We start from the raw sequence: 24632 nt of genomic DNA, 5'->3' as shown, positions 1-24632 counted from the left end.
TAGTCGCCTTTTGATCACTAAATTAATTCATAATTAATTTAAGATCAATACTAATTAAATAATATGATTTCATATATTAATATATTATAACTTATAATATATTAATAAGTCACAAATATACTATTCTCATAACATTATCCATATAAATAGTTCGGGTGAAGTGCAACCCAAATGGACCATGCCAGGTCGGGTCAAGTATATACCAAATAAGTTATGGACTTAGACACCTTATCCAACATATGCTATGGTAGCTGGCTTGTACTATGATATTTCAGTGGATTACTCTACACAACTGTGGAAGGAATTTCAGAAGAGTGTTGAAAACACGAATGTTGTCCAAGGAATTTCGTGTGCAAGGTATTGGAGTTTGATTCTTCGTTATTTCTATGCCAAAGAAGGTATTGAGGTGCCTGCTGGTGAAGAGACTGCTGAATTCATGAAATATCAATTTCCGAAGGAGGTTACTGATGATGCGGAAATCTTTACGCACACTGCAAGGATTCCTGATGCAATGTTACAGCGTGTTGATCCAACAAACTTGGTCCTCATGGAGTATCTGGAAACAATTACTCCTAATGATGAGTCTGGAAAGTTGTTGCCAAAAGAAGCAGCTGGTCCTTCGAAGAAATCACACAAATCAAAGAAGGATGCAACAACTACTCCTGAGAAACCTGTTCAGGAGCCAAAGAAAATGAAATCACCATAGAAAGAGACGAAGCCAGAAGAACCAGTTTCAGCTGTTTTGGTTGAGCCAGTAGAGCCTGTTAATGATGACCAAGCAAAGGAAATCATCCCATCAAAATCAGGTATTTTCCGAAGAATTAAAAAGAACTCTCGTGGATCACGAAAGCTTTCAGATGGTTCGTTTAAGTCTTCTTCTACTATGGTTCGTAAACCATATCTGAATCACCAAGGAATTCTTATTCGTGAGGTTCCAGCTCCTGTTTCTCTTTCATCAAAGAAACGAAGAGCTGAAGATGTGGCTACACGTATTTCCAAGAAGAAGTTGAAGAAAAGAAAGTTCGTTCTTCCAGAGGAATCATCCGAAGGAAAGAAAGTTCCTGAAACTCCTGAAGCTACTATTCTCCAATCCACACCTACTCCTGAGAAGACTAAGGTCATACCACCCGAAGTTTTGTTAACCGAGTCAGCTACTAAGGAGGTTCGAACTTCAGACATCAATACACACGTATCTGATACGGTTGTAAATGTCAACATGGGTGAAGTAGATTCCAATAAAGAAATTTGTGTTACAAATCAAGGTATTCATGAACCTTCTGTAAAGGATACTTTAGTTTCCTTACTTCCTTTTATTATTCCTGTTTCGAACACTACCAATTCACCCACTTTTGAAACCATTCTCAATCAAACCATCACTACTTTGTTCTCATCACAAACCACTGATCCACTTCAATCTACTGAGGACACTGATATTGAAGAAGGGGTATTTGGAGGTACCTTTGAAGAGATGGAATTTGATGAAGAAGAAGAAACTTTCCCAGATAATATGTTGATGACGATGAAGCAGTTTAAGATTCTGAATAAAAAGATGAATTCGATTATTCAGTCTCAAGCTGACATGGGGGGAAGTCAATATATCTCAAGTTTGGAACTTAATGTTATGCTCAAAGAATTCGAAGCCAGGATGGTTAGCAAAGTTTCTGGCATGATTCGAGATTTTGAGTCTAGAATCTTAGAGAAGGTGGACTAGCATGATAAGTGTAATGAGTTGCGAATGAAATCTCAATCTTCGAATTTTCAGGGTGAAGTTCAAGATTTTCAAAGGTTGGCCAAAGAAAGACATGTCTTGTTTGTTAAAGATGTGAAGCAATTGCGTGAAGATGTGTAACATCCCAATTTTCAGGTCCAAAAATTTCTTTTTAATTAAACAACACATAAAAACATTCATAAGAAAATACTGTGAAAACACATCATCTCATAAAACAATGTGTCATGTCTGAAAACCCAAGCCATAGAATAATAACATATCAGAGTACAATCCCAGAAAACTCCATGCAGAAATCATATGTGTGTGTGATGCGATGCTACGCCGTCGGCTCCTTCCCCTTTGACGAAGAGGTACCTGAAACCAAACCGAAACCGTAAGCACAAAGCTTAGTGAGTTCCCCCATCATACCACATACCATACAAAATAATCGGTATCTCTCAACCGGTAATCATCATCGGTATCTTTCAACTGGTAACCAACATCGGTATCTTTCAATCGGTAATCGTCATCGGTATCTTTCAACCGGTAACCATCATCGGTATCTTTCAACCGGTAACTATCGTCGGTATCTTTCAACCGGTAACTGTCATCGGTATCTTTCAACCGGTAACTGGGGACTATTACACCCCCTACCACTAGCATACAATAGCAAGGTACAATCATACAGTCAGGCATATCCGGGTACTGACCTACCCCACGGCCCTAAGGGCCGCTGTCAGGGATCCTAATCCCTACTCTACACGTAACATATCATGCAGATAATACTCGTGACCAAAGCACATAACCAAACCAAGATAATTATCACAAAGACAATCATCTTACACATACTCCTCTTTGGTGGGCCGGCATTGTGGGCTTAGACCCACTCCTACTGGAAGGTAACTCACCTCAATGTCGTTCAGTGTTTGAGTTATCCTCGGCGCACAAGTCGACTCCCTTCGACTCCTCGATCCCTACACGACAACCTTCAAGTAAACACACAGCCAGTACAACCCTAAACAGGGTCAATCCAAGTCTAGTCAAAGTCAACTTCAAGTTGACCCGACTCGCCGAGTTGGGCCGTCAACTCGCCGAGTCCCTCACCCTTTACTCGTCCTTATCCATGACCCGACTCGTCGAGTTGGGCCGTCAACTTGACGAGTTCCTCCCTCACATGAACATCGCATGAAACTCATCCGGCTCGCCGAGTTGATGAACAACTCGTCGAGTTCACCTTCATCTGATGAACAAGTTCTGTCCTCGACTCGCCGAGTTGATGAACAACTCGTCGAGTTCATCTTCATCCTTAAGAAGATTGCCTTGGACTCGCCGAGTCTGTTCTAGCACTCGTCGAGTCCCATGAACTCCAGGTCTAAAATCACGTCCAATACATTGGTTAACTCTTCCTGTCCGATTACAACCCTTCTAACACTCAACTGGGTTCCTTTGACTCTCAATAGATATGGGGCTCAAAGCCTCGGACTCGTCGAGTCCAAGAACGGACTCGCCGAGTCAGTCATGTCCACACTCTAAATCCTTGAATTCTAATGTACAACCTTTGATCAAAAGATAGATCCAAGCTTCTATAATCGATCTAGCACGTAAAGTTACAAACTGTACGTGCTTTCATGGGACTTTGAGCTCAAAAAGACATAAAACAAGCTCTTAAGATGCATGGGGACTTTAATGGGTGCAAAAGCAGTCCCCAACTGCCTTGTGACTCCTTTAATGACGTGATTCCGAAGCTCTAACCCCCAACCATGTTTGCAATAATGGTTGGCCATCAAAAGTGGCTTATAAAAGCCCTAAATCTCCCCAAAAAGGGATCTAACAAATGAAAGAGCAAGGTTACAACTTTTTACCTTCAATGAACTGTAGATGGTGCACAAACTCGGGTTCCCTTGGTCTTTACTTGCTTCCTCAAGCCTTTCTCCTTCCTTCTTAAGACCACAAGCACCAAAATCCACCAACAAGGCTTAGATTGCTTCAATAACGGCTAGGGTTTCAATGAGAGGTGTTATGGGAGCATAAGGGACGTTGTGGCCGACATAACATTGTTTAAATAGGGTGCAAACCCTCGGATTAGGGTTTTTGTCCAGTCAGAGTCTACTCGTCGAGTCCGGGACCCGACTCGACGAGTTCATCACTTAAATCCTGCGCCTCATCCCGCTTCTACTCGGCGAGTTGGTCCTTCAACTCGCCGAGTCCAAGGCCAAAAATGCAAAAATACTTAAATAAAAATACATACCAAGAACCAGGTGCTACAAATCTCCCCCACTTATTTTAGACTCCGTCCTCGAAGTCTGCTGCTCGATCCTGGAACAGCTCTGGGTAATGCTCCATCATCTCATACACCGGCTCCCAAGTCCATTTCGAGCCCTTCCGGTGCTGCCATTGAACCTTTACCAGCTCAACCCTCTTGTTCCTCAGATCCTTCGACTTCCGGTCAAGGATTGCTACAGGTCGCTCAATGTAATTCAGGCTGTCATCGACCTGAATATCCTCTAAGGGTACTACTGCTGAGTCGTTCACCAGGCACTTCCGCAGCTGAGAGACCTAAAAAGTGTTGTGGATCTCACTGAGTTCGGCTGGCAGATCCAACCTATAAGCCACCTTGCCCACCCGGGCTATAACCCTGAAGGGTCCAATATACCTGGGACCCAACTTGCCCCGCTTCCTGAATCAGATGACGCCCTTCCATGGCGACACCTTCAGGAGAACCATATCCTCGACCTGAAACTCCAGGTCCGATCGGCGCTTGTCGGCATAACTTTTCTGCCAACTCTGAGCGGTCTGAAGCCTGCTCCTGACCTGCTGGATCCGTTCGGTCGTCTTGAGCACTACATCGGTGCTCCCCATGACCCCCTGGTCAACCTCGCCCTAGCATATCGGGGTCCTGCACTTCCTCCCGTACAACATCTCGAAGGGAGGTCGATCGATACTCGCATGATAGCTATTATTATACGAGAACTCCGCCAACGGAATGTAGGTATCCCAACTACCTCCAAAGTCTAAAACACATGCCCGCAGCATATCCTCTAGCGTCTGGATGGTCCGCTCGCTCTGACCATCCGTCTGCGGGTGAAAAGCAGTGCTGAAATGCAGACGAGTACCCAGCTCGCCATGAAACTTCTTCCAAAACCTGGAAGTGAACCGTACATCCCTGTCGGAAATCATTGAAACTGGCACCCCGTGCCGCGACACCACCTCCCTGATATAGATGTCGGCCAACTTCTCGGCCGAGATACTCTCCGGAATCGGAATAAAATGAGCGCTCTTGGTCAATCGATCGACGATGACCCAAATCGAATCCACCCCTCGCGCGGTCCTGGGAAGCTTTGTGATAAAATCCATCGTAATATACTCCCATTTCCACAGCGGGATATCTAACGGCTGCATCTTGCCGTGTGGCCTCTAGTGCTCGGCCTTGACCTTCCTGCAGGTCAAGCACCGCTCCACGTACCATGCTACGTCCCGCTTCATGCAGGGCCACCAATAATTGGGACGAAGATCTCTATACATCTTCGTCGCTCCGGGATGGATAGAAAATTTGGATTTGTGTGCCTCCTCCATCAGGATCTGGCGCACGCCTCCATGATAAGGGACCCACACCCTATGGTGAAGAGTCAATAACCCTCGGCTATCATAGTCGAAGGAGGAAACCTGCCCCACAATCCGCTCGCTCTTCCGATGTTCCTCCTTCATGGCCTCCTGTTGGGCCTCCCGAATCCGCTCCAACAGCGGAGTCACCACTGTCATCCTCAGACAGATATCCATGATCGGCACTGCCTTGCGGCTAAGCGCGTCGGCCACCACATTGGCCTTCCCCGGGTGGTAGAGGATCTCACAATCATAATCCTTTACCACATCAAGCCACCGACGCTGCCTCATGTCCAGATTTGGCTGGTCCGTGAGATACCTCAGGCTCTTGTGGTCCGTGTAAATCGTACAACGAACCCCATAGAGGTAATGACGCCAAATCTTGAGGGCGAACACAACAGCCCCCAGCTCCAAATCGTGCGTCGGGTAGTTTGCCTCGTGAGGCTTCAACTGCCTCGAAGCGTAAGCAATAACATGCCCTCTCTGCATCAATACTGCGCCCAAGCCTGAGATGGACGCATCACAGTACACGACGAGATCCTCCATGCCCTCTGTCAGGGCTAAGATTGGCGCCTCGCACAATCTTTGCCTCAATGTCTCGAATGCAGCCTGCTGCTCAAGCCCCCAACGAAAAATCACGGCCTTCCTCGTTAGCCTGGTCAGGGGTACGGTTATCTTGGAGAAATCCTGGATGAATCTCCGATAGTAGCCGTCTAATCCTAGGAAACTCCAAATCTCAGATGGAGACCTCGGAACCTCCCATCTCATCACGGCCTCCACTTTGGCCGGATCTACCGAAATCCGGTTCTGGTTGACAAGGTGCCCAAGAAACTGCACCTCGCGCAACCAGAAATCGCACTTGGAGAACTTGGCATACAAGCTCTCCCTCCTCAAAGTCTCCAGAACCTCTGGTAGATGCTCCTCATGCTGCTCTCGCGTCTTGGAGTAAACCAAGATATCATCGATAAACACTATCACAGACCGGTCTAACATCGGTCTACACACGCGGTTCATGAGATCCATGAACGCGGTAGGAGCGTTGGTGAGCCCGAAAGGCATCACCGCGAACTCATAGTGGCCATAACGCGTACGAAACGCCGTCTTCTGCACATCCTCCTCTCTGACCCTCATTTGATGATACCCTGAACGCAAATCAATCTTGGAGAACCAAGATGCTCCCTGTAGCTGGTCAAAGAGATCATCAATCCTCGGGAGTGGGTAACGGTTCTTCACCGTTACCTTATTCAGCTCCCTATAGTCTATACACATCCGATGCGACCCGTCCTTCTTCTTCACAAACAGAATTGGGGCTCCCCAGGGAGAACTACTCGGTCTAATGAATCCCTTGTATAACAGCTCCTGAAGCTGTGTAGACAACTCCTGCATCTCAGGAGGAGCCAACCGATACGGTGCCTTGGCTATCGGAGCCGCACCAGGGACTAGATCGATCCTGAACTCCACCTGTCGCTCCGGAGGTATCCTTGGCAGCTCCTCAGGGAATACGTCCGCGAACTCTCGAACCACGGGCACATCGCCCACCGTCGCCCTACCCGCCTCCCGGGTATCCATAACATAGGCGACATAACCTGCACAACCCTGCTGGAGGTAACGCCTAGCTCTCGCTGCTGAACATAAAGCTGGTCCTCGCAGTGGCCTCTCGCCCTGAATTACCAGCTCTCCCCCACGTGGGGTCCTGATCCGCACCAACTGCTGCGCACAGTCAATCACTGCCCCATTGGGGCTTAGCCAGTCCATGCCGATAATAATCTTGTTCCCCCGCAAAGGCATGGGAACCACATCTACCAGATAACGTTCCCCGAACAGCCTCAAAACACAATCCCGGTAGACCTCTGACGCTCGTACCGACCGATCGTCCGCAATCTCGACCTCCAGAGGGCAATCCAACATGCCCGAAGACTCCGGAAACTTCTTGCTAAGCGTAAGAGAGACAAACGATCGGGTTGCACCCGAATCAAACAATACCTGAACTGGAATACCGTTCACATGGAACGATCCTAACCAGAGCGCATACATAACATATCAACATCACAGCAGCATATCATACAAGCATAAACAAGAAGTCATACCCGTCACCACATCAGGTGCAGCGCATGCCTCCTCGGTTGTCAACTGAAATGCTCGGCTCCGCACCACTGGAGCCTCTGTCTTGGCCTTCCGGCCATCTGCAACCTGCGTTGTCGCTGAGACCGGCGCCACTACTGGCGCCGCTGCTGACGCTGCTGACAATCTTGGGCAGTTGGCCTTTTTATGGCCCCTCTGATTGCAATGGAAGAAAATCAGGTCTGTCATCTGTACCGCAGCAGTAGGGGCAGTGCAATCTCTGCCAAAATGCCCAACCTTGCCGCACTTATAGCAGCCTGAACCCGGCCCAGTGCGAGAAGCTCCCTCATGTGACCTACCGCATTTCCCACAGCGGTCCCGCCCAGACTGGCCTTTCGGCCTACCATCGGATCCCTTGGGCTTCTTCCCCGAAGCCCCCGTCATCAGCCCCTCCGTTGCCTTCCTTTTCCGGATGTGCTCCAGATCAATCTCCCTCTTCCTAGCCCTGGCAATCATGGAATCCAGGGTAGGGCAAGCTGAGAAACTGACATGCTCTCGGATGTCAGCTCGTAACATATCATGGTAGCGGGTCCTCCTCATGTCCTCATCACCCGCTTACTGGGGCACCAACAATGCCCTCTCCCGGAACTTGGCGGTGATCTCCGCCACAGTCTCCGTAGTCTGTCTCATGTCCAAGAAATCTCTGGCCAGCTGCTGAAGCTCCACAGCTGGCGCAAACTCCGCCCTGAATCTGGTCACAAAGTCTGACCAGGTCATAGCCTCAACAGCCGAGGCTCCCAATGAGTCACCAACAGACTCCCACCAATCTCTAGCTCTGTCTCTCAAACACCCTGCTGCATATCTCACCTTCGACCCCTCGGGGCAGAAGCTGGTCAGCTGTGCAGACTCGATGTCTGCGATCCATCTCCTAGCAGCAATGGGGTCTTTCACCCCATGGAAATCTGGCGCACCGCTCCCTCGGAAGTCCTTAAAGGACAGTGTGCACGTACTCGTCTGGCTAGATGCCATATCACTCCTGAATGCCCGGAGGCGATCCTCCATCAGCTCAACAATCCCTTCCTTGATCGACCCGAAAATGACCGGGGTCGACTCAAGAATGCCTCTCGTGATCTCAGACGCGATGATCTCGCGCAGCCCGTCATCAACCTGCGAGGATCCTGCACCCGAGCCCGATCCTGATCCGGAACCTCCTGCTCCATGTCGTGTGGTCACCATGCTGAAAATACGCGCATAAAAGTCAGGATCATACATACTCTCGAGAGGTCTAACACACTCTCCAAGGTTCCCGGTTCTGTCTCAACCTTCCTTGATCCGAGTACGGGTCCTCTGCTTTCAGTACTACGGGCCCATACTACCTTCCACATCTACCCGTACTTTCATCAAGGATTGCTTCGACTTCACCAATTCCCTTTTACCGATACCCTTTCCACTGACCTCATCCTAGGCTTTCCTAGGGCACTCTCCGACCTACCCTCCGCCATCAGCTGCACTAGGAGTCCCCACCACTGCCCCCTAACTAACTTGCGGATACGGTTACATATCCGTTCCTTAGCTAGTTGAAAATGGCCTAAACCCCCAAAGCACAAAGCAAGCAGCATTCGAGCATTCGGTAACCAAATCAGGCATAACCTACACAGGCCATCCTACTGCTGACTAAACAGTCCTAGCATACAGCTCATACAACAGGCATATAAGGCATCCTCCTAGATCCTTAGCCCTAACTAGCATGCAATTCTCAGAATCATATATCAGGCACAAAAGGCATCCTCCTAGATCCTTAGTCCTATTCTAGCATGCAGTTTTCTGAATCAAAACCATGTAGCATAACATATGAAGTATGTGTATCTTGGGGAAAGCTTACTTGAGCCCGGCCGGTCGCATGCATCACACACTTCGTCTTTCTTAAAATCCTTCCATTTAGATTTTAGAAAACCATTTTTCCTTGTAAAAACCTTTTAGCCCCTCAGTTTAAGTCCAGACACCCCCGAGGGTGTGTCCGAATCCCTCAAACCAGGGCTCTGATACCAACTTGTAACATCCCAATTTTCAGGTCCAAAAATTTCTTTTTAATTAACCAACACATAAAAACATTCATAAGAAAATACTGTGAAAACACATCATCTCATAAAACAATGTGTCATGTCTGAAAACCCAAGCCATAGAATAATAACATATCAGAGTACAAGCCCAGAATACTCCATGCAGAAATCATATGTGTGTGTGATGCGATGCTACGCCGCCGGCTCCTTCCCCTTTGACAAAGAGGTACCTGAAACCAAAACCGAAACCGTAAGCACAAAGCTTAGTGAGTTCCCCCATCATACCACATACCATACAAAATCATCGGTATCTCTCAACCGGTAATCATCATTGGTATCTTTCAACTGGTAACCAACATCGGTATCTTTCAAGCGGTAATCGTCATCGGTATCTTTCAACCGGTAACCATCATCGGTATCTTTCAACCGGTAACCATCATCGGTATCTTTCAACCGGTAACTGTCGTCGGTATCTTTCAACTGGTAACTGGGGACTATTCCACCCCCTACCACTAGCATACAATAGCAAGGTACAATCATACAGTCAGGCATATCCGGGTACTGACCTACCCCACGGCCCTAAGGGCCGCTGTCAGGGATCCTAATCCCTACTATACACGTAACATATCATGCAGATAATACTCGTGACCAAAGCACATAACCAAACCAAGATAATTATCACAAAGACAATCATCTTACAAATACTCCTCTTTGGTGGGCCGGCATTGTGGCCTTAGACCCACCCCTACTGGAAGGTAACTCACCTCAATGTCGTGCAGTGTTTGAATTATCCTCGGCGCACAAGTCGACTCCCTTCGACCCCTCGATCCCTACACGACGACCTTCAAGTCAACACACAGCCAGTACAACCCTAAACAGGGTCAGTCCAAGTCTAGTCAAAGACAACTTCAAGTTGACCCGACTCGCCGAGTTGGGCCGTCAACTCGCCGAGTCCCTCACCCTTTACTCGTCCTTATCCATGACCCGACTTGTCGAGTTGGGCCGTCAACTTGACGAGTTCCTCCCTCACATGAACATCGCATGAAACTCATCCGGCTCGCCGAGTTGATGAACAACTCGTCGAGTTCACCTTCATCTGATGAACAAGTTCTGTCCTCGACTCGCCGAGTTGATGAACAACTCGTCGAGTTCATCTTCATCCTTAAGAAGATTGCCTTGGACTCGCCGAGTCTGTTCTAGCACTCGTCGAGTCCCATGAACTCTAGGTCTAAAATCACGTCCAATACATTGGTTAACTCTTCCTGTCCGATTACAACCCTTCTAACACTCAACTGGGTTCCTTTGACTCTCAACAGATATGGGGCTCAAAGCCTCGGACTCGTCGAGTCCAAGAACGGACTCGCCGAGTCAGTCATGTCCACACTCTAAATCCTTGAATTCTGATGTACAACCTTTGATCAAAAGATAGATCCAAGCTTCTATAATCGATCTAGCACGTAAAGTTACAAACTTTACGTGTTTGCATGGGACTTTGAGCTCAAAAAGACATAAAACAAGCTCTTAAGATGCATGGGGCCTTTCATGGGTGCAAAAGCAGTCCCCAACTGCCTTGTGACTCCTTTAATGACGTGATTCCGAAGCTCTAACCCCCAACCATGTTTGCAATCATGGTTGGCCATCAAAAGTGGCTTATAAAAGCCCTAAATCTCCCCAAAAAGGGATCTAACAAATGAAAGAGCAAGGTTACAGCTTTTTACCTTCAATGAACTGTAGAAGGTGCACAAACTCGGGTTCCCTTGGTCTTTACTTGCTTCCTCAAGCCTTTCTCCTTCCTTCTTAAGACCACAAGCACCAAAATCCACCAACAAGGCTTAGATTGCTTCAATAACGGCTAGGGTTTCAATGAGAGGTGTTCTGGGAGCATAAGGGACGTTGTGGCCGACATAACATTGTTTAAATAGGGTGCAAACCCTCGGATTAAGGTTTTTGTCCAGTCAGAGTCTACTCGTCGAGTCCGGGACCCGACTCGACGAGTTCATCACTTAAATCTCGCGCCTCATCCTGCTTCTACTCGGCGAGTTGGTCCTTCAACTCGCCGAGTCCAAGGCCAAAAATGCAAAAATACTTAAATAAAAATACATACCAAGAACCAGGTGCTACAAGATGTCAACTTTAAACTTCAATAACTTCATGAAGATATGATCAAAGAGATTACTAGTGCTCAGCAAGACTATGCATCTCTCAATCAAAAGGTGGATATTATTTGTGATGCTGTCATAAATTATGTTAAGATGTATGAAAGCTTGAGTCCTCAAATAACTCAACTTTCTACGGATAACAGTCGAAGATTTTGATGGGTTTTGAGCATTCTAACACTTCCTAAGTGTACATGCAACCCTAATAACCTTGAATCTATGTTTTCTCTATATACATGCAAATTTCGTTTTCAAGGTTATTTCCTAACTAGCATGGCATGGGGATTACATAAAACATAATACTAGTAGAAATACATACCTTGTTGTTGCTTGGATTCCTTCAAGACTTTGTGAGCCTAGCACCCCAAATGTTGTGCCTCAAATGCTTCACACAACACCACAAAACTTGGAATAACTTGAGAGAATAATTCTTACACTTGAAAATCGGTTATGCCCTCTCTAGAAAAACTAGGTCCCGATTTTGCTAGCCATAGGGTTCCTTTTATAGTGTTGTCACAATTAGGGTTTACATATGAATGCCCTTAATTGTCATGACTCTTGATTTCTCATGACCCATGGGTTTGTAACTCCCATGGACTATCCATGGAGCTCCATATGGTTATAACCAAACCCATAAAGCATGGATCATTAATCCACCATAAAAGAATTGATGATTGTCATAATCAACCCTATATATTTAATTAGTCTCACTTTGATCACCAAATTAATACTAGATTAATACTTGATCAATACTAATTAAATAATACTATTATTAATATATTAGAACTTATAATATATTAATAATCATAAGTGCCTTATTCTCTCATCTAGTCTATCCAAGTATTGCAATGCCATGCAACCCAAATGGACCATGCCGGGTCGGGTCAAGTACATACCAAATAATGTTATGGACTTAGACACTATATCCAACAGTCTCCCACTTGGATAAGTCTAATAACTATATTTGCAAATATGACTTCAAAATCCGACTAGCAATCGTAGCTCTTTCAAAGTCTCTCGGAACTGAGATGATGATGATACGCCATTTAAGATAAGTGATCATATAATCCTCTGTTCTCATGACATCAGCCGGACAAACACATGGAACATGGTCTTACTTATTGTCCAGCATTTGTTTCTCGATCTCTGATTTGTTTCGACATAGAACTAAATTGAACACATCAATTAGGTTCTGACCGGGCCCGGTACATAGGTCAAAACCAAATCATCGAGGGGCCCAGATATCGCTTCTATTTCTAGAAGGAACAGATAAACTTCGACTGATATGCTTGTACTAACTACTTGTTGAATTATTCACAAAGGCACGTTTTATAACATCGAGTTACCAATGCGTTTTCGTACAATCAATGAATAACCAACTCATAGTCAACAACTCATATATCTAGGTTTGAAGATTTATATGATATTACCGTCTCACGATCACTCGAGATAAATTCCATGAAGTGATGCAAGTGAGCGTGGGTTGAATCCAATACTCAGCCCTTATGAGTACTCATGAATGTTGTAGCAACCATTGCATTGTCTAAAGCACTTTAGACAAATCATACAAGCCAAATTCATGACAGTCTTGATTCATATCTACTTCCAACATATGACTGACTGTGGATGGTTTGAATAATATGATATATACCATAACATAATTATTCTGGAAGTCAAAACATGCAAAGTGAAACACAAGAATAATACTAATCTTATATGGCCCCAACACTTTGAGTGTAAATAAAAACACCTTTTATTTAAGCACCATATTGATTACTCATTATTTATGTTTCGATTAATCAACTTTATGCTTGAATTAAAACATTAGTTGTCCCATGCTCCAAGCATGTACACTATGTTTTTCCAAACAACAATTATGCCATACTCCAAGTATGCATACTATGTTTACATATAGATCAATTGACAATATTCCAATGATGCTCATTTCACAATTCCAATCCTCGTTGTAAATGCAAGAATACCAAACTCTTGCCATTTACTGTAATCTATTAGATTCTAAACTTATATGCAATGATCCCCTTGTAATGACTATACACAGAAGTCACAAAGACTTGGCAACAGACATTACAAAGTATTCCAATGGAAAACAATTCCATGGAAATGAAGTCTCAAATTCAAAGTACATTCCTTTGAACATCCTTCTTAGCATTAAGTTCTTTAATCTTACACAGATTCAAAGAATAACTTCCACCTATGGAGACAATTCCATATTACCATTTTGACCATCACTTATGAACAAGAGTTGCCTCTTTTCAAAATATGTCAATATGGTCCTTACTCTATACTTCTAATTGTCCATGAGCAACCAATCTTTGGTAAACCTCAGATTGTCCTCGACAACTTTGCTTAATCATTTTAGTCATTTCTAGTTCTATTCCTTTTTCCATCTTAATACCCTAGGCATTTGGAAAATTTAGAATGGATGAATATTATAGCACATGTAATCAAACCTATACCCAAAGCTTATGGGACATGATTTATGCTATAAAATTTTTTTATTTGCCATGTTTTCATAATTCGAACTATGAAGAGGGATGCCGTAATCATAATCGAATTTTGAGAACGCAACATATATAGAATGTCCTTATGTTGAACCATTCCAGCATAACATTGATATATATATTCTTGACTAAAGTAGATTAAATTCTCAATCTAAGCTTGTAGAATTGGAGTGAAGTACAAAATCATCTCCCTTAATTATAGCAAAACAACTTTTTCAAGGCGAATTGAAACTTTTGTTTTCTATAATTAACATCATCCTCCCACTAGCATAATGATTATTATCTTACTAGCATAACACTTATGCTCCCACTAGCTTTGACATGTATCCAGAGATCAGCTGGACTTTTAGAAACCAACACTTTATTGACTTTTCTACCAAAGTTCAGATTTCTGATACGCAATTTCTTTGATAAGACTTTATCAAAACCATACACCTTTCCTTAGATAGCTCACTTGTGTGTCTAAACAATTATGAAGAGGGATGCCGTAATCATAATGTTTAGACCTTTTGTCATTCTCCCAAGTGCTATCTACTCAAAATCTACTTAGTGAAAGAGTTTCCTTACCATCATTTTCATGAATCGAAGAGAAACCTTATGACACTTAGATTTTTATGGTGTATGTGTTCCTATCCATATGAATTTGTCATAACCATAATCACAAGACAAGGTTAGTGACAAATCCAAACTCATATAGACTGAACTTGTTCAATCTTAATTTCTTGCCACCTGGTAGCACAATGCCCACCATTGCTTCCGGGTTGTTATGCAAACAATTGAGAACTCATAGTACTCACAAGCATAATCAACTTTTAACTGGAATAGACACAGAAATAAGAATATGTCAACACGATAGGTTACAAACCTCAAGTCGTGGGATAGTGATTAACAAAACTCTTGATTAGTTTTTGAAACTATTTCAGAATCTTTTAGACTCCCACTGTCCTCTTGACATATAAGACTTCTCTTTGTCAAGAACCATTTCTTGACAATACAAATATTCAAAAGCTAGTGCGGATTCTTATCAAGTTCAACACTTCTCACTATTGGTCTTAGCTGGTCTTTGTTTTATCCAAAACATCACAACTTACCAATCTCAAATGTACAAGAATAGGAAACATCTTACTCTACATTTGACAAGTGTTATGAACCTTCTAAAGACTATGTCACTCAAGTTACAATCTTGGAGTATTACTCCAGGATTTGTTTTTGGAATGAAGTATGAATTATCTTTTGATTTAACCATTTCAACAATTCACGATTCCTCTCCTCAGGCAATAAACACACTAAGGTGTCCTTAGAGGATCAATTATGATATGGTTCCATAATCACTAAGATAATCATAAAACAAAATACACAAGTACTCTCCCATCTCTTTCAGATTGGAGAAACTTTTATCTTTCTGCTTTATTTGATTCTTCTTATTCATTCTGCCATACATTGAAACTTTTCCAATGTTTCAGAATTACACTTAAACTCGCAAGCATAACCATATTTACTAAACTTTAGTAAATCATAACGAATAATCTTATCTACCTTTGTGGTGGACCTGACTGGTGCACAACTTAATGTACCCAATCCTTTAGTCCTTCGCTTGACTCACATGCGAATGTGAACAAGGAATTAGTCTTAATTTACCAAAGATGAAAATTCTCATTCATCACACAATACAACTTGCATGATTCCAAGTTTCTATCCAATTGAAACTTGGGTGATGAGAATCTTTCCTTATTTGGTAAATTATGACACTACCACTAATGAAAGAATCAAATCCATTTACCCATATTTCTTATCAATGGAAACATATAAGCAACAACCTTTTTAACAAATGCCATTGTAAGGATACTTAAAATAAAATCAAAACCATTTTCTTTTATTTTTAAAACTTTGCGGAAAACTTATCCTTACAATCCATATGGAAAACTTGTTGTTATCTATTCCTAAGAAATATATCATAACTTTTAAGTAACAACTCAAAATTCTGATCACCGAACCATGCGATCGAAATCCATCTTCACGATCAGAATCAGCATATACTTCCTTTAAGTTTCTTCACTCTTCTTTGATTCTTAAAACATCAATATGTGACCCAGTCACATCATGCAATAAGAATCTCAGAATAGAAACTTAATAAAGTTAGATAATGGACTTTACCTAAAGCAGAGTCAAACATTTGACTTTACTATCCTTATGGACTTTTAGGTAAATTTGGCAGCTTCGCAACCAATGCCCTTCCTTTGGCAACAGAAACATATGGATTCTTTGGAAACGGTACACAGACTTAGCCTTTCTCTTTACCATTTGGTCAACCGAGTTGACTATGGCCAATCCCTTTCCATTGGGAAGAAAAAGTTTTTCTGGACCTCCAATGTTACCATTGTCAATGTCCATGGAAGTTTGGGAAGTTGATCTTCCAATTAAATTTTGCTTTACCAATGCTCCAAATCATTGCTGATTCAGCATCATCAAGCAAATAGGTAAGATCATTAAGGGTCATGTCGTGATCTGTCATCAGGGAGTGACTGAACAACCAAGTCAACAGCCAGCTACCTCGATACTTCGACACCCGGCTCTCCCGGCTTGTCAATATGGGACTTAATCTCCAAGACCTAAGCACATATAGACTTTGTTTGCCAATAGGGATTGAGTGACTTAGAACTTATCAGGTCTTGAAACTTGTGGGATAAGAAGATTTATTGGAGGAGGTGGAGGAAGTGAAGTATGATTTCCAGTCCCACTAATGCACAACAAAGGGATTGATCTTTCACCTTGGTTGCCATTTGGGATATCATCTTCATTAGGAAGCTTGTTCCTAAAGATTTGGGAAGACCATAGCTGTCTAAACTAGGCATCTATAATGGGAGAATTTCAAGTTAGTTGATTTAAAGTCCTTAATATAACACCCAATATGAAATATTAAGGCTAGGACCCAACAACCTATTTATAACTGGAAGAGGGATGCCGTAATCCAAATTATAAAATAGTTGAAGGTAGGTAAATGACGATTTACCAATTTCCACCATAAAAACGAAATATAATTAAGTTTTTAATTGGATTTGAAACTCCTAGATCTTTTGAGATACATTGAACTTTCAATGGCATGTTTGAATCTCGATTGTGCCCTCTCAAGTTTGTGACTGGGATGCCGAGGATCACAAACAAGGTGTGAATAACCATACAAATTGAATTGGTACCCTCAACAATATTACCTAATCCATGTGCCGGTTAACCACACACGCTCCACCGATCTATAATAAAGTCAAGTTACCCTTTGCCACACTTACTAGTCCATGTTAGTGTGTCGGTTAACCACACACGCTCCACTAACGACTTGGTAAGGTACAAAGTGTAATTTTATGGGCTAGCACCAATTTCACATTTTCCTAAAGTAACTAAGATTGGGAATTTATAATGTATAGTTACTTTATAATTCATTATACTTTTAATGAGTATTTAAAGTCGTATCCTACCCGTTCGGCTAACGACCCTCCACCGATCAAGGAAGCGGTGGGTGAGAGTGGACACCCATTAAGTCACCATTTTATAGGCAACAACCTTATACCCCCCTTATAGACCGGCTTCGTGAATGAGGCCTACTAACGGTAAGAATGACATATTCTTATACATATCTATATAATAAAATTATAATAATAATATAAGTGTTGATTTTTAAACTTTTTAAAAATCTAAGGTTCAATTTGGAATTAAAGTATTAAAGTGTAAGACTTTTCAAATTCCAAAACTTGAGGGCAAGATTTGAAACTATTCCAAGTCTCTTCAATTTGTAACTTATGAGTTTTTAATGGTTCATAAAATGAAGACTCTTCATTTTATGAAACCTCTTTAGTTCTTTAATCACAATTTAAAGAAGTAACTTTTGGTTATCCATAACTTGAGGACAAGTTATGGACACCATCATTGCCATTAAGATCATGAATTAAACACACATGGAGGTTACACATAATTCCTATGATCTTCTAAACTCATATGAACACAATTTCATGTCAAGCAATTTCAAGAAAATCATATAAACATATACAATACTTGAAAATTGATAAAAGTCATGTAAAATGGGTTAACATAATCATTATCATTTTGAAAAACAGATTTTACAAGTCCAAAACAGATTGGGATAATGATCTTAATCCATTTTCAGCAACAAAACTCGAAAAAACTGCCCAGCACGCTCCTACTCGTCGAGTGCATTATTCTACTCGTCGAGTAGGATGAATTTGTTCATGGACTCGGCGAGTCCTCCTCATGGACTCGGCGAGTCCAGTCGTCAGAGTGCAGAATTTTCGATTTTTAAGCAGTTTTGCATCAAGTATACAGAAAACAATCCTAGGCTCTGATACCACTGATGGGTTTTGAGCATTCTAACACTTCCTAAGTGTACATGCAACCCTAATAACCTTGAATCTATGTTTTCTCTATATACATGCAAATTTCATTTTCAAGGTTATTTCCTAACTAGCATGGCATGGGGATTACATAAAACATAATACTAGTAGAAATACATACCTTGTTGTTGCTTGGATTCCTTCAAGACTTTGTGAGCCTAGCACCCCAAATGTTGTGCCTCAAATGCTTCACACAACACCACAAAACTTGGAATAACTTGAGAGAATAATTCTTACACTTGAAAATCGGTTATGCCCTCTCTACAAAAACTAGGTCCCGATTTTGCTAGCCATAGGGTTCCTTTTATAGTGTTGTCACAATTAGGGTTTACATATGAATGCCCTTAATTGTCATGACTCTTGATTTCTCATGACCCATGGGTTTGTAACTCCCATGGACTATCCATGGAGCTCCATATGGTTATAACCAAACCCATAAACCATGGATCATTAATCCACCATAAAAGAATTGATGATTGTCATAATCAACCCTATATATTTAATTAGTCTCACTTTGATCACCAAATTAATACTAGATTAATACTTGATCAATACTAATTAAATAATACTATTATTAATATATTAGAACTTATAATATATTAATAATCATAAGTGCCTTATTCTCTCATCTAGTCTATCCAAGTATTGCAATGCCATGCAACCCAAATGGATCATGCCGGGTCGGGTCAAGTACATACCAAATAAAGTTATGGACTTAGACACTATATCCAACAGATTTGTGGAGCTTAGTACGTTGTTAAAGGAGTTGAAAGACGTATCTGTCACGCCTGTTTCCTCTTCGATCATTACAACAAAATTTTTATCTCAAAAGTTTTCTCAATTCGAAGCTGTGTTGCAGAAACAGTTGGCTCCGTTGTCCAAGTTTTCCAGTCTTCTACCAACAGACGCCCCACCTGTTGTCACAGGGGTGCAAGGGGGAGAAAAGAAGGTTGGTGATGAGAAATTTGGTGAGGTTTCGCATGAAGCTGTTAAGACTGTTGTGAAAAATTTTCAAACAAAGATTCCTTCAACGAAGCCAATAGTCTCAACTGCTGGGCCTGTTACTTCAACGGTTGTTACCACAACGCCAATTCCCACGATGCCAATTCCAAGGCCAATTTCTAAAGGAATTATGATTGGGGAAGGTGGTAGTAGTTCAACGAAGCCAAAGGATACTGTTGATAGTTCTTCTCATAAAGATAAAGGCAAAACGATTCTTGTGGAAAAAATCAAAAGAAGAAAAGAAAGCAGAAGTCGAAGCTGAAATTGAAAAACAAAGGGTGATTCAGAGCATTTTAAGTCTTCGTGCAAATAATCCACCAGGAATGAACAAGGGTGATCCAAGCAAGCATAACAACTACGAAACAATCGAAGCAAGATTTGCTTATAATCATATGTATGCTTTTCAGAAGGTGCCAAAACGAAGCTATGCTTTTGTTAATTATGATATGAAACAACTGGATTTTCCGGTGAATGAAATGATGTTCATCATGGCTTAGAACAAGATTGCTGAGAAATTTGATAATGAAGATGATTACACATATATGAAGCTAAGGTTTCATGCTATTCTTAGGAAACTTCCAGAAGAAATATGGTCGCTTGTGAAAATAAAGAAAGTGATCAGCATTAAGAAGGATGTTCTGTTCGAGAACATGATGCAGAACTTTCATTTTTATGTTGCAATGGTAAATGGTCAAGAATGTGATTTCTCTGTAGCTAATTTTCCATTGATGAACTTGTATGATATTATACAAGTTGCATTACTTTTGAAAGATAAAGATGCTTCGTATCTTCGAGAAACTGATCCAGAAGTTTTTCGTCTTGGTCTTGCCCACATCAAAATATTCATAGATAACTACTATGAATGTTTGGCCCTAACTGATGTGGAGTTGGAAACTACGAAGGGATTGGAAGTGAAAGTACCCATGGAGCCAACGAAGACTCAACCTGAGTTAAAGAAGTATGCAGATGGGGAGATTTTACTGAAGCCATTCGGTTTGGTCGTCGCAGGGAAGGATAAAAATGGGAAGGCCAAGAGATTCTTATTCCAGGCATGCGAAGTTGAGAGATATACAACGTCCCAGTATACGAACTTTATTGTTCGTATGAATAGCTGCAAGAAGAATAATGAAGGGGACAAGAAAGAGTTGAAGAAGATTATTTCTTGGTACTCAGAAATCCGAAGGGTGATGTTGTATGCTATACATATCCTTTTGAACTGAAGAAGGTCGACATTATTACAAAGGGGGAGAATGTAAGGGTCGAAGACCTGTTGTAATATGTCGAAGACTTAATATTATTTTACAAAGCATTTTTGTAACGAAGCTTAGATGTTTAGTCCTTGTAATTTTTTGTGTGCTTTCATGTTTCCTATAAATAGGGACATTACTTAGAGTTAGATAAGAGTCTTTGTATGAACTTGTCTACATTCTCTCTGTAACAATTGAAAGCATAATAGAGTTGAAACCAAATCATATTTACATCTCGTGTTCAAACTACATTTGTTTTACTCTGATTTGATTCATACTTGATTCAACATTTCATCAATTTGTATCAGAGCAGGAATCATCATCTGCGATATGATTTTCACTCTAATACAAAAGGTTTTTGAATCAAAATTTTTGATTCAAAAAGTTTCCGCACCTTTTGAAGTGAAAAGTGTTATGGATCTTAGGTTGTGATTTGATTCTGCAACTGATTTGTTGAATCGAGTGTTCTGTTTGTTATCTCAGTTCAATTTAGCAATTTGTTTTCAAATTCTCTTTGATTTCACAAAAATTCTTAAAATTTTTCTTCCGTACATCAATGACGAACTTCAATCTCAATTCGATGACTTCATTCTCTCTTTTTCTAGGATCATCAACTAAGATTCCTATGCTTATTCCTGAATATTATGATCAATGGGCTGATCGGATGCAAGATTAGTTGAATGGACTCGATGAAGAGCTTTGGTCATGTATCTCTGGGAATATCAATCCTCCGACAAATGTTCAACCAATTGGATCATTTTCTGGAACTTCAAGTGTTGATAATCAAACTGATCGATTGAAGAAACTTGAGAAAAGATGCATCAGAGAGTTACGTAGTGCATTGCCTCCAGTTGTATACAACTATGTCAGGAGTTGTACAACTGCAAAAGAAATTTGGAATAATCTCAAAGACAAGTTTCAGGGAAATGAGAAGACAAAAATAAATTATGTGAAGCAATGTTTGATTTAATTGAAGGAATTCAAGCAAAAAGATGGTAAAACGATCGAATGCTATTGTAACGCCCGTGTTTCTAGAATAGTCATTAATATTGATGTAATAGTCTAGGTTAACCTTTGTAACTCATTTTGAAGAAATGAAAAGGAATTATGTGAATATTATGTGTTTTATGCTTAATTACTAGGATTTAATTAATTAAGAGTAAAAATGAGCGTCGAAAATAAATATTAGATAAAGCCGATATCTATTAAGGAAATTGTAGTGGTCGTGACAAGGATTACAGATATATAAAGAATACCGAAATCCGAGTTATAACGAAGAAGTTATGATCTGTCGAAGTTTCGCGACAAAACCGGCACGGTGTCGAATGACGTAAAAAGTGAGTTTTTGATAAACTACTTTTTAGCGTTAGTGATCTAAATGAAAGTCGTAGTGTTCGTTAAACCGAGAGTATGTATAAAAAGAACGTCCAAATCTGACTTCGTATGAGGAAGTTATGATTTTTCTAATTTTCAGCTTAGCAGTAGACAACTAAAAACTCGAATTTTAGATCGAGTGATTTTTAGCCGACACAACCTAAACAAGAATCGAAGGTCTCATCAATAGTAGTACAACGGTAAAATGACAGATGAAAACGGACGTCGGATGAAGAAGTTATGAAATTTTAACGGATTTTCTGTCCCGGTCTGTTAAAAATAATAATATTAAAATTAATGTCGAAATTAGACGACGAAGTCTAAACGAAAGTTGTAGAGCGTAATTTTACCTACGCGTGCATATAAAGAACGTCAAAAACGGAGCCCGTATGCGAACGTTATGTATTTTAGAAGTTTTGGCACAAAAATCAAGAAAAAAACACGAAATCCGAGGAATTTCGCATGGACAGACTTCGGCCACGTCACCCGGAATCTCGCATCTGGTTGCTAATTCGACCAAAGGGAGGTCCAACCGAAGCAGACCACGTGTCGCCTCGTGTCTGAAGGAGCTTAGTCAGCGATGCGTTGTGCAGCCGAGAGTCCGACGCGTGCCCAGATGACTCTTCGCATCTGAAGCCGCCTCACCTCGCACCGACGCATGTGGCACCAGCTATTCGAGCTTCACAGGCACCACCTCCCACCCCTCGGACCCTAGACCTCGGTCCAATCAGAAGCAGACACATCGAGCCTCGCTTGCGAGCCGCGTGTTCCCTTATCTGCCACCTCGGTCCGAAGCCTCCCCTATAAATAGAGGGGTGCGAGACCTCCCGGGGATAATTTAGAAAATTGTCATTTTACACCCCTAAACCCATATTTCTTCCTGTCCAACTTTCCCCAAAGCCCCGGTATTATACCAAACACCCGAAACACGTCCCGAAGTGCCGAAGACCCGGAAAATTTTATCTTTTCGGTTTTGAAGCCCTACCCTCGCAGAGCCCGGTTTCTCAATAAAACTCTTGGTTTTATTAGAAACGATTGTTTTAGGAAACCAAGTGTTGTCCGATTATACATAGATATGAAGTATTTTATATAAAATACGTGCTATGTTAATATATATTGTTTGTTTATTTGAGATGGATGTTGAAGGAATGATTTATACAGGTTTTTAAATAATTTAAACTGTATATGTATATTTTTATCTACAAAAATGTTGGGTAAAACATGGGTAGATGAAATAGTTGGTATGTGATGAAAGATGAGTTGGATAAATGAGATGATCGATATAGATCATGAGATAAGGGTGAGTGGTGAAATATGAGAAAAGCACTTACCCAAACCTTGGCCCCCGTCATTCAGCAGAGTATGGATGACAACCATGCACTATTCTAGATGATCTATGGAACACTAGTAGGCTCGCAACCTGTATGTGTGTGAACTATATGTTCATCAGTCGTACTCTAAAAACCTATTGACATGTATTGCAGGTGGGATTCCCGTGAATAATACTGTCGATAAATAAGAGCTATGGACTTAGCACATGTTGTATAAACCCTGGCAGCTATGGACTTAGTGCCTGTTGTATAAACCCTGGCGACGATGTGACTTCGTGCCTATTCCTTAGGATGAATCCTTAGGAATGGGTGATAGTTGTTTCTTAGGGTAAATCCTTAAGAAATAAATAAGATAATGGGGTTTGGGTAATTTGGTTGATTGTTTGATGTTTAAGCATAATAAATTTATTTATTGTGGGTTAAAAACCCTATATGCTCACCAGGCTCCCAAGCCTGACCCACTCAGCTTTTTATATTACAGGTAGTGGACCCCGAGCATAGTCGGATGATGATGAGAGATTTTTGGATTATAGGCCAGTAGTTGTAAATAACTGTTGTAAGGGTTATAATGTCTTGTTTATGCTTTTGATCTGTATCGGAACATGACATCCCGAGGTTTTGATATAAAATGAAAATATATATTTCTTAAAGAAAGGTTTTGATAAATTTTTATCATGTTTTGTTTTGGGAACAATTTCCACAACAACTTTCAAAAGGATTACTCTGATTTTATTTTAAAAGGAATAAATTAAATCGGTCTTTTCTGGCCGAGAAATTAGGGGATGTCACAGTTGGTATCAGAGCATTAGTTTAAGCGAATTAGGAATTTGTAGGATTTCTAGACTTAAACTTTGAATGCTAAGTGATGATTGTGAGATGAGTGTCTACCATATTTTAGACACGAGCAATAGTCTATTTTAGGAAAGATGTCTGAAATGCTTTTATGTGCTAAATGCTATATGTTTTCCATATATGCCATTATTTGTTCGGATCTATGGTATGTTGCCGACCAGATCTGGAAACCTTATGTGTGTAGGATTCTAAACGTATGACTACGATATTAGAACTAACATATAAACGTTTCGGAGTAATAACGAAGATTTAACGTCTATCAAAAATAAAGATCTAAATTCGCCTACGATTGGTGTATAGATCGAAATGGCGAGTACTC

The sequence above is a fragment of the Lactuca virosa genome, chromosome 8 (assembly GCF_052849685.1).
Source record: "Lactuca virosa cultivar CGN04683 chromosome 8, Lactuca_virosa_CGN04683_v6, whole genome shotgun sequence".
NCBI lineage: Eukaryota > Viridiplantae > Streptophyta > Magnoliopsida > Asterales > Asteraceae > Lactuca > Lactuca virosa.
Note: the sequence above shows the minus strand (reverse complement) of the source record.